This window comes from Xyrauchen texanus, unplaced genomic scaffold, assembly GCF_025860055.1.
Source record: "Xyrauchen texanus isolate HMW12.3.18 unplaced genomic scaffold, RBS_HiC_50CHRs HiC_scaffold_152, whole genome shotgun sequence".
Classification (NCBI taxonomy): domain Eukaryota; kingdom Metazoa; phylum Chordata; class Actinopteri; order Cypriniformes; family Catostomidae; genus Xyrauchen; species Xyrauchen texanus.
In genome coordinates, this window is record NW_026265894.1 from 730 (window position 1) to 11,089 (window position 10,360).

General features: G+C 37.1%; 1 long non-coding RNA gene across 1 annotated transcript; it reads right to left on the reverse strand.

The window, feature by feature from the left end:
• Window positions 1–1,147: 1,147 nt before the first annotated feature.
• LOC127641766 (uncharacterized) lies at window positions 1,148–6,658 on the reverse strand. The gene is made up of 3 exons (XR_007970222.1): window positions 6,449–6,658; window positions 5,528–5,622; window positions 1,148–1,219 (listed from the first exon to the last, which is right to left on the reverse strand). It is a non-coding gene; the product is annotated as an uncharacterized LOC127641766 (long non-coding RNA).
• Window positions 6,659–10,360: the final 3,702 nt, after the last annotated feature.

The following is a 10,360-nucleotide window of genomic DNA, read 5'->3' on the forward strand; positions in this document are numbered from 1 at the left end:
GAACTACAATGTTTCAGGACATTCTGATGTTGAATTCCATAATAAGAGCCCCCAAATCTTACATATTAGATGTTTTGTGTACACATTCAGAAAATCATAAAAATAAAAGTCCTAGCTTCCACAGACCAATTTTACCTCAGGTGGGGAGGACACCTTCTCAAGGTGTGAACTACAATGTTTCAGGACATTCTGATGTTGTCTTCCAAAATAAGAGCCCCCCAAAACTCATATATTACCTTTTTTGTCCATACATTCAGAAAATCATAAAAATAAAAGTCCTAGTTTCCACAGACCAATTTCACCTCAGATGGGGAGGACACCTTCTCAAGGTGTGAACTACAATGTTTCAGGACATTCTGATGTTGAATTCCAAAATAAGAGCCCCCAAACTCGAATATTAGATGTTTTGTTTACACATTCAGAAAATCATAAAAATAAAAGTCCTAGCTTCCACAGACCAATTTCACCTCAGATGGGGAGGACACCTTCTCAAAGTGTGAACTACAATGTTTCAGGACATTCTGATGTTGAATTCCAAAATAAGAGCCCCCAAAACTCATATATTACCTTTTTTGTCCATACATTCAGAAAATCATAAAAATAAAAGTCCTAGCTTCCACAGACCAATTTCACCTCAGATGGGGAGGACACCTTCTCAAGGTGTGAACTACAATGTTTCAGGACATTCTGATGTTGAATTCCAAAATAAGAGCCCCCAAAACTCATATATTACCTTTTTTGTCCATACATTCAGAAAATCATAAAAATAAAAGTCCTAGCTTCCACAGACCAATTTCACCTCAGATGGGAGGACACCTTCTCAAGGTGTGAACTACAATGTTTCAGGACATTCTGATGTTGAATTACAAAATAAGAGCCCCCAAATCTCGAATATTAGATGTTTTGTCTATACATTCAGAAAATCATAAAAATAAAAGTCCTAGTTTCCACAGACCAATTTCACCTCAGATGGGGAGGACACCTTCTCAAGGTGTGAACTACAATGTTTCAGGACATTCTGATGTTGAATTCCAAAATAAGAGCCCCCAAACTCGATATATTAGATGTTTTGTTTACACATTCAGAAAATCATAAAAATAAAAGTCCTAGCTTCCACAGACCAATTTCACCTCAGATGGGGAGGACACCTTCTCAAGGTGTGAACTACAATGTTTCAGGACATTCTGATGTTGAATTACAAAATAAGAGCCCCCCAAAACTCTATATATTACCTTTTTTGTCCATACATTCAGAAAATCATAAAAATAAAAGTCCTAGTTTCCACAGACCAATTTCACCTCAGATGGGGAGGACACCTTCTCAAGGTGTGAACTACAATGTTTCAGGACATTCTGATGTTGAATTCCAAAATAAGAGCCCCCAAACTTCATATATTAGATGTTTTGTTTACACATTCAGAAAATCATAAAAATAAAAGTCCTAGCTTCCACAGACCAATTTCACCTCAGATGGGGAGGACACCTTCTCAAGGTGTGAACTACAATGTTTCAGGACATTCTGATGTTGAATTCCAAAATAAGAGCCCCCAAAACTCATATATTACCTTTTTTGTCCATACATTCAGAAAATCATAAAAATAAAAGTCCTAGTTTCCACAGACCAATTTCACCTCAGATGGGGAGGACACCTTCTCAAGGTGTGAACTACAATGTTTCAGGACATTCTGATGTTGAATTCCAAAATAAGAGCCCCCAAACTCGAATATTAGATGTTTTGTTTACACATTCAGAAAATCATAAAAATAAAAGTCCTAGCTTCCACAGACCAATTTCACCTCAGATGGGGAGGACACCTTCTCAAGGTGTGAACTACAATGTTTCAGGACATTCTGATGTTGAATTCCAAAATAAGAGCCCCCAAAACTCATATATTACCTGTTTTGTCCATACATTCAGAAAATCATAAAAATAAAAGTCCTAGTTTCCACAGACCAATTTCACCTCAGATGGGAGGACACCTTCTCAAGGTGTGAACTACAATGTTTCAGGACATTCTGATGTTGAATTCCAAAATAAGAGCCCCCAAAACTCATATATTACCTTTTTTGTCCATACATTCAGAAAATCATAAAAATAAAAGTCCTAGTTTCCACAGACCAATTTCACCTCAGGTGGGAGGACACCTTCTCAAGGTGTGAACTACAATGTTTCAGGACATTCTGATGTTGAATTCCAAAATAAGAGCCCCCAAACTCGATATATTAGATGTTTTGTTTACACATTCAGAAAATCATAAAAATAAAAGTCCTAGTTTCCACAGACCAATTTCACCTCAGGTGGGGAGGACACCTTCTCAAGGTGTGAACTACAATGTTTCAGGACATTCTGATGTTGAATTCCAAAATAAGAGCCCCCAAAACTCATATATTAGATGTTTTGTCCATACATTCAGAAAATCATAAAAATAAAAGTCCTAGTTTCCACAGACCAATTTCACCTCAGATGGGGAGGACACCTTCTCAAGGTGTGAACTACAATGTTTCAGGACATTCTGATGTTGAATTCCAAAATAAGAGCCCCCAAACTCGAATATTAGATGTTTTGTTTACACATTCAGAAAATCATAAAAATAAAAGTCCTAGTTTCCACAGACCAATTTCACCTCAGATGGGGAGGACACCTTCTCAAGGTGTGAACTACAATGTTTCAGGACATTCTGATGTTGAATTCCAAAATAAGAGCCCCCCAAACTCGATATATTAGCTGTTTTGTCCATACATTCAGAAAATCATAAAAATAAAAGTCCTAGTTTCCACAGACCAATTTCACCTCAGGTGGGAGGACACCTTCTCAAGGTGTGAACTACAATGTTTCAGGACATTCTGATGTTGAATTCCAAAATAAGAGCCCCCCAAAACTCATATATTACCTTTTTGTCCATACATTCAGAAAATCATAAAAATAAAAGTCCTAGTTTCCACAGACCAATTTCACCTCAGATGGGGAGGACACCTTCTCAAGGTGTGAACTACAATGTTTCAGGACATTCTGATGTTGAATTCCAAAATAAGAGCCCCCAAATCTCGACATATTAGATGTTTTGTTTACACATTCAGAAAATCATAAAAATAAAAGTCCTAGTTTCCACAGACCAATTTCACCTCAGATGGGGAGGACACCTTCTCAAGGTGTGAACTACAATGTTTCAGGACATTCTGATGTTGAATTCCAAAATAAGAGCCCCCAAACTCGAATATTAGATGTTTTGTTTACACATTCAGAAAATCATAAAAATAAAAGTCCTAGTTTCCACAGACCAATTTCACCTCAGATGGGGAGGACACCTTCTCAAGGTGTGAACTACAATGTTTCAGGACATTCTGATGTTGAATTCCAAAATAAGAGCCCCCAAAACTCATATATTACCTTTTTGTCCATACATTCAGAAAATCATAAAAATAAAAGTCCTAGTTTCCACAGACCAATTTCACCTCAGATGGGGAGGACACCTTCTCAAGGTGTGAACTACAATGTTTCAGGACATTCTGATGTTGAATTCCAAAATAAGAGCCCCCAAACTCGAATATTAGATGTTTTGTTTACACATTCAGAAAATCATAAAAATAAAAGTCCTAGTTTCCACAGACCAATTTCACCTCAGGTGGGAGGACACCTTCTCAAGGTGTGAACTACAATGTTTCAGGACATTCTGATGTTGAATTCCAAAATAAGAGCCCCCAAAACTCATATATTACCTGTTTTGTCCATACATTCAGAAAATCATAAAAATAAAAGTCCTAGTTTCCACAGACCAATTTCACCTCAGGTGGGGAGGACACCTTCTCAAGGTGTGAACTACAATGTTTCAGGACATTCTGATGTTGAATTCCAAAATAAGAGCCCCCAAACTCGAATATTAGATGTTTTGTCTACACATTCAGAAAATCATAAAAATAAAAGTCCTAGTTTCCACAGACCAATTTCACCTCAGATGGGAGGACACCTTCTCAAGGTGTGAACTACAATGTTTCAGGACATTCTGATGTTGAATTCCAAAATAAGAGCCCCCAAACTCATATATTAGATGTTTTGTTTACACATTCAGAAAATCATAAAAATAAAAGTCCTAGTTTCCACAGACCAATTTCACCTCAGGTGGGGAGGACACCTTCTCAAGGTGTGAACTACAATGTTTCAGGACATTCTGATGTTGAATTCCAAAATAAGAGCCCCCAAAACTCAATATATTGATGTTTTTGTCCATACATTCAGAAAATCATAAAAATAAAAGTCCTAGTTTCCACAGACCAATTTCACCTCAGGTGGGGAGGACACCTTCTCAAGGTGTGAACTACAATGTTTCAGGACATTCTGATGTTGAATTCCAAAATAAGAGCCCCCAAACTCGAATATTAGATGTTTTGTTTACACATTCAGAAAATCATAAAAATAAAAGTCCTAGTTTCCACAGACCAATTTCACCTCAGATGGAGAGGACACCTTCTCAAGGTGTGAACTACAATGTTTCAGGACATTCTGATGTTGAATTCCAAAATAAGAGCCCCCAAAACTCATATATTACCTTTTTTGTCCATACATTCAGAAAATCATAAAAATAAAAAGTCCTAGTTTCCACAGACCAATTTCACCTCAGGTGGGGAGGACACCTTCTCAAGGTGTGAACTACAATGTTTCAGGACATTCTGATGTTGAATTCCAAAATAAGAGCCCCCAAACTCGATATATTAGATGTTTTGTTCATACATTCAGAAAATCATAAAAATAAAAGTCCTAGTTTCCACAGACCAATTTCACCTCAGGTGGGGAGGACACCTTCTCAAGGTGTGAACTACAATGTTTCAGGACATTCTGATGTTGAATTCCAAAATAAGAGCCCCCAAACTCTAATATTAGATGTTTTGTTTACACATTCAGAAAATCATAAAAATAAAAGTCCTAGTTTCCACAGACCAATTTCACCTCAGGTGGGGAGGACACCTTCTCAAGGTGTGAACTACAATGTTTCAGGACATTCTGATGTTGAATTCCAAAATAAGAGCCCCCAAAACTCATATATTACCTGTTTTGTCCATACATTCAGAAAATCATAAAAATAAAAGTCCTAGTTTCCACAGACCAATTTCACCTCAGGTGGGGAGGACACCTTCTCAAGGTGTGAACTACAATGTTTCAGGACATTCTGATGTTGAATTCCAAAATAAGAGCCCCCAAAACTCATATATTACATGTTTTGTCCATACATTCAGAAAATCATAAAAATAAAAGTCCTAGTTTCCACAGACCAATTTCACCTCAGATGGGGAGGACACCTTCTCAAGGTGTGAACTACAATGTTTCAGGACATTCTGATGTTGAATTCCAAAATAAGAGCCCCCAAAACTCATAATATTAGATGTTTTGTTCATACATTCAGAAAATCATAAAAATAAAAGTCCTAGTTTCCACAGACCAATTTCACCTCAGGTGGGGAGGACACCTTCTCAAGGTGTGAACTACAATGTTTCAGGACATTCTGATGTTGAATTCCAAAATAAGAGCCCCCAAACTCGAATATTAGATGTTTTGTTTACACATTCAGAAAATCATAAAAATAAAAGTCCTAGCTTCCACAGACCAATTTCACCTCAGATGGAGAGGACACCTTCTCAAGGTGTGAACTACAATGTTTCAGGACATTCTGATGTTGAATTCCAAAATAAGAGCCCCCAAAACTCATATATTACCTTTTTTGTCCATACATTCAGAAAATCATAAAAATAAAAGTCCTAGTTTCCACAGACCAATTTCACCTCAGGTGGGGAGGACACCTTCTCAAGGTGTGAACTACAATGTTTCAGGACATTCTGATGTTGAATTCCAAAATAAGAGCCCCCAAACTCGAATATTAGATGTTTTGTTTACACATTCATAAAATCATAAAAATAAAAGTCCTAGTTTCCACAGACCAATTTCACCTCAGGTGGGAGGACACCTTCTCAAGGTGTGAACTACAATGTTTCAGGACATTCTGATGTTGAATTCCAAAATAAGAGTCCCCAAAACTCGAATATTAGATGTTTTGTTTACACATTCAGAAAATCATAAATATAAAAGTCCTAGCTTCCACAGACCAATTTCACCTCAGATGGAGAGGACACCTTCTCAAGGTGTGAACTACAATGTTTCAGGACATTCTGATGTTAAATTCCAAAATAAGAGCCCCCCAAAACTCATATATTACCTTTTTGTCCATACATTCAGAAAATCATAAAAATAAAAGTCCTAGTTTCCACAGACCAATTTCACCTCAGGTGGGGAGGACACCTTCTCAAGGTGTGAACTACAATGTTTCAGGACATTCTGATGTTGAATTCCAAAATAAGAGCCCCCAAACTCGAATATTAGATGTTTTGTTTACACATTCATAAAATCATAAAAATAAAAGTCCTAGTTTCCACAGACCAATTTCACCTCAGGTGGGAGGACACCTTCTCAAGGTGTGAACTACAATGTTTCAGGACATTCTGATGTTGAATTCCAAAATAAGAGCCCCCCAAACTCGAATATTAGATGTTTTGTTTACACATTCAGAAAATCATAAAAATAAAAGTCCTAGTTTCCACAGACCAATTTCACCTCAGGTGGGGAGGACATCTTCTCAAGGTGTGAACTACAATGTTTCAGGACATTCTGATGTTGAATTCCAAAATAAGAGCCCCCCCAAAACTCATATATTACCTTTATTGTCCATACATTCAGAAAATCATAAAAATAAAAGTCCTAGTTTCCACAGACCAATTTCACCTCAGGTGGGGAGGACACCTTCTCAAGGTGTGAACTACAATGTTTCAGTACATTCTGATGTTGAATTCCAAAATAAGAGCCCCCAAACTCGAATATTACATGTTTTGTTTACACATTCAGAAAGTCATAAAAATAAAAGTCCTAGTTTCCACAGACCAATTTCACCTCAGATGGAGAGGACACCTTCTCAAGGTGTGAACTACAATGTTTCAGGACATTCTGATGTTAAATTCCAAAATAAGAGCCCCCCAAAACTCATATATTACCTTTTTTGTCCATACATTCAGAAAATCATAAAAATAAAAGTCCTAGTTTCCACAGACCAATTTCACCTCAGGTGGGGAGGACACCTTCTCAAGGTGTGAACTACAATGTTTCAGGACATTCTGATGTTGAATTCCAAAATAAGAGCCCCCAAACTCGAATATTAGATGTTTTGTTTACACATTCATAAAATCATAAAAATAAAAGTCCTAGTTTCCACAGACCAATTTCACCTCAGGTGGGGAGGATACCTTCTCAAGGTGTGAACTACAATGTTTCAGGACATTCTGATGTTGAATTCCAAAATAACAGCCCCCCCAAATCTCATATATTACCTTTATTGTCCATACATTCAGAAAATCATAAAAATAAAAGTCCTAGTTTCCACAGACCAATTTCACCTCAGGTGGGGAGGACACCTTCTCAAGGTGTCAACTACAATGTTTCAGGACATTCTGATGTTGAATTCCAAAATAAGAGCCCCCAAACTCGAATATTAGATGTTTTGTTTACACATTCAGAAAATCATAAAAATAAAAGTCCTAGCTTCCACAGACCAAATTCACCTCATATGGAGAGGACACCTTCTCAAGGTGTGAACTACAATGTTTCAGGACATTCTGATGTTGAATTCCAAAATAAGAGCCCCCCAAACTCGAATATTAGATGTTTTGTTTACACATTCAGAAAATCATAAAAATAAAAGTCCTAGTTTCCACAGACCAATTTCACCTCAGGTGGGGAGGACACATTCTCAAGGTGTGAACTACAATATTTCAGGACATTCTGATGTTGAATTCCAAAATAAGAGCCCCCCCCAAAACTCATATATTACCTTTATTGTCCATACATTCAGAAAATCATAAAAATAAAAGTCCTAGTTTCCACAGACCAATTTCACCTCAGGTGGTGAGGACACCTTCTCAAGGTGTCAACTACAATGTTTCAGGACATTCTGATGTTGAATTCCAAAATAAGAGCCCCCAAACTCGAATATTAGATGTTTTGTTTACACATTCAGAAAATCATAAAAATAAAAGTCCTAGCTTCCACAGACCAACTTCACCTCAGATGGAGAGGACACCTTCTCAAGGTGTGAACTACAATGTTTCAGGACATTCTGATGTTAAATTCCAAAATAAGAGCCCCCCAAAACTCATATATTACCTTTTTGTCCATACATTCAGAAAATCATAAAAATAAAAGTCCTAGCTTCCACAGACCAATTTCACCTCAGATGGGGAGGACACCTTCTCAAGGTGTGAACTACAATGTTTCAGGACATTCTGATGTTGAATTCCAAAATAAGAGCCCCAAACTCGAATATTAGATGTTTTGTTTACACATTCATAAAATCATAAAAATAAAAGTCCTAGTTTCCACAGACCAATTTCACCTCAGATGGGGAGGACACCTTCTCAAGGTGTGAACTACAATGTTTCAGGACATTCTGATGTTGAATTCCAAAATAAGATCCCCAAAATCGAATATTAGATGTTTTGTTTACACATTCAGAAAATCTTAAATATAAAAATCCTAGCTTCCACAGACCAATTTCACCTCAGATGGAGAGGACACCTTCTCAAGGTGTGAACTACAATGTTTCAGGACATTCTGATGTTAAATTCCAAAATAAGAGCCCCCCAAATCTCATATATTACCTTTTTTGTCCATACATTCAGAAAATCATAAAAATAAAAGTCCTAGTTTCCACAGACCAATTTCACCACAGGTGGGGAGGACACCTTCTCAAGGTGTGAACCACAATGTTTCAGGACATTCTGATGTTGAATTCCAAAATAAGAGCCCCCCCAAACTCGAATATTAGATGTTTTGTTTACACATTCAGAAAATCATAAAAATAAAAGTCCTAGTTTCCACAGACCAATTTCACCTCAGGTGGGGAGGACACCTTCTCAAAGTGTGAACTACAATGTTTCAGGACATTCTGATGTTGAATTCCAAAATACGAGCCCCCCCAAAACTCATATATTACCTTTATTGTCCATACATTCAGAAAATCATAAAAATAAAAGTCCTAGTTTCCACAGACCAATTTCACCTCAGGTGGGGAGGACACCTTCTCAAGGTGTGAACTACAATGTTTCAGGACATTCTGATGTTGAATTACAAAATAAGAGCCCCCCAAACTGGAATATTAGATGTTTTGTTTACACATTCATAAAATCATAAAAATAAAAGTCCTAGTTTCCACAGACCAATTTCACCTCAGGTGGGGAGGACACCTTCTCAAGGTGTGAACTACAATGTTTCAGGACATTCTGATGTTGAATTCCAAAATAAGAGCCCCCAAACTCGAATATTAGATGTTTTGTTTACACATTCAGAAAATCATAAAAATAAAAGTCCTAGTTTCCACAGACCAATTTCACCACAGGTGGGGAGGACACCTTCTCAAGGTGTGAACTACAATGCTTCAGGACATTCTGATTATGAATTCCAAAATAAGAGCCCCCCCAAAACTCATATATTACCTTTCTTGTCCATACATTCAGAAAATCATAAAAATATAAGTCCTAGTTTCCACAGACCAATTTCACCTCAGATGGGGAGGACACCATCTCAAGGTGTCAACTACAATGTTTCAGGACATTCTGATGTTGAATTCCAAAATACGAGCCCCCCCCAAAACTCATATATTACCTTTATTGTCCATACATTCAGAAAATCATAAAAATAAAAGTCCTAGTTTCCACAGACCAATTTCACCTCAGGTGGGGAGGACACCTTCTCAAGGTGTGAACTACAATGTTTCAGGACATTCTGATGTTGAATTACAAAATAAGAGCCCCCCAAACTGGAATATTAGATGTTTTGTTTACACATTCATAAAATCATAAAAATAAAAGTCCTAGTTTCCACAGACCAATTTCACCTCAGGTGGGGAGGACACCTTCTCAAGGTGTGAACTACAATGTTTCAGGACATTCTGATGTTGAATTCCAAAATAAGAGCCCCCAAACTCGAATATTAGATGTTTTGTTTACACATTCAGAAAATCATAAAAATAAAAGTCCTAGTTTCCACAGACCAATTTCACCACAGGTGGGGAGGACACCTTCTCAAGGTGTGAACTACAATGCTTCAGGACATTCTGATTATGAATTCCAAAATAAGAGCCCCCCAAAACTCATATATTACCTTTCTTGTCCATACATTCAGAAAATCATAAAAATATAAGTCCTAGTTTCCACAGACCAATTTCACCTCAGATGGGGAGGACACCATCTCAAGGTGTCAACTACAATGTTTCAGGACATTCTGATGTTGAATTCCAAAATAAGAGCCCCCCAAAACTCATATATAACCTT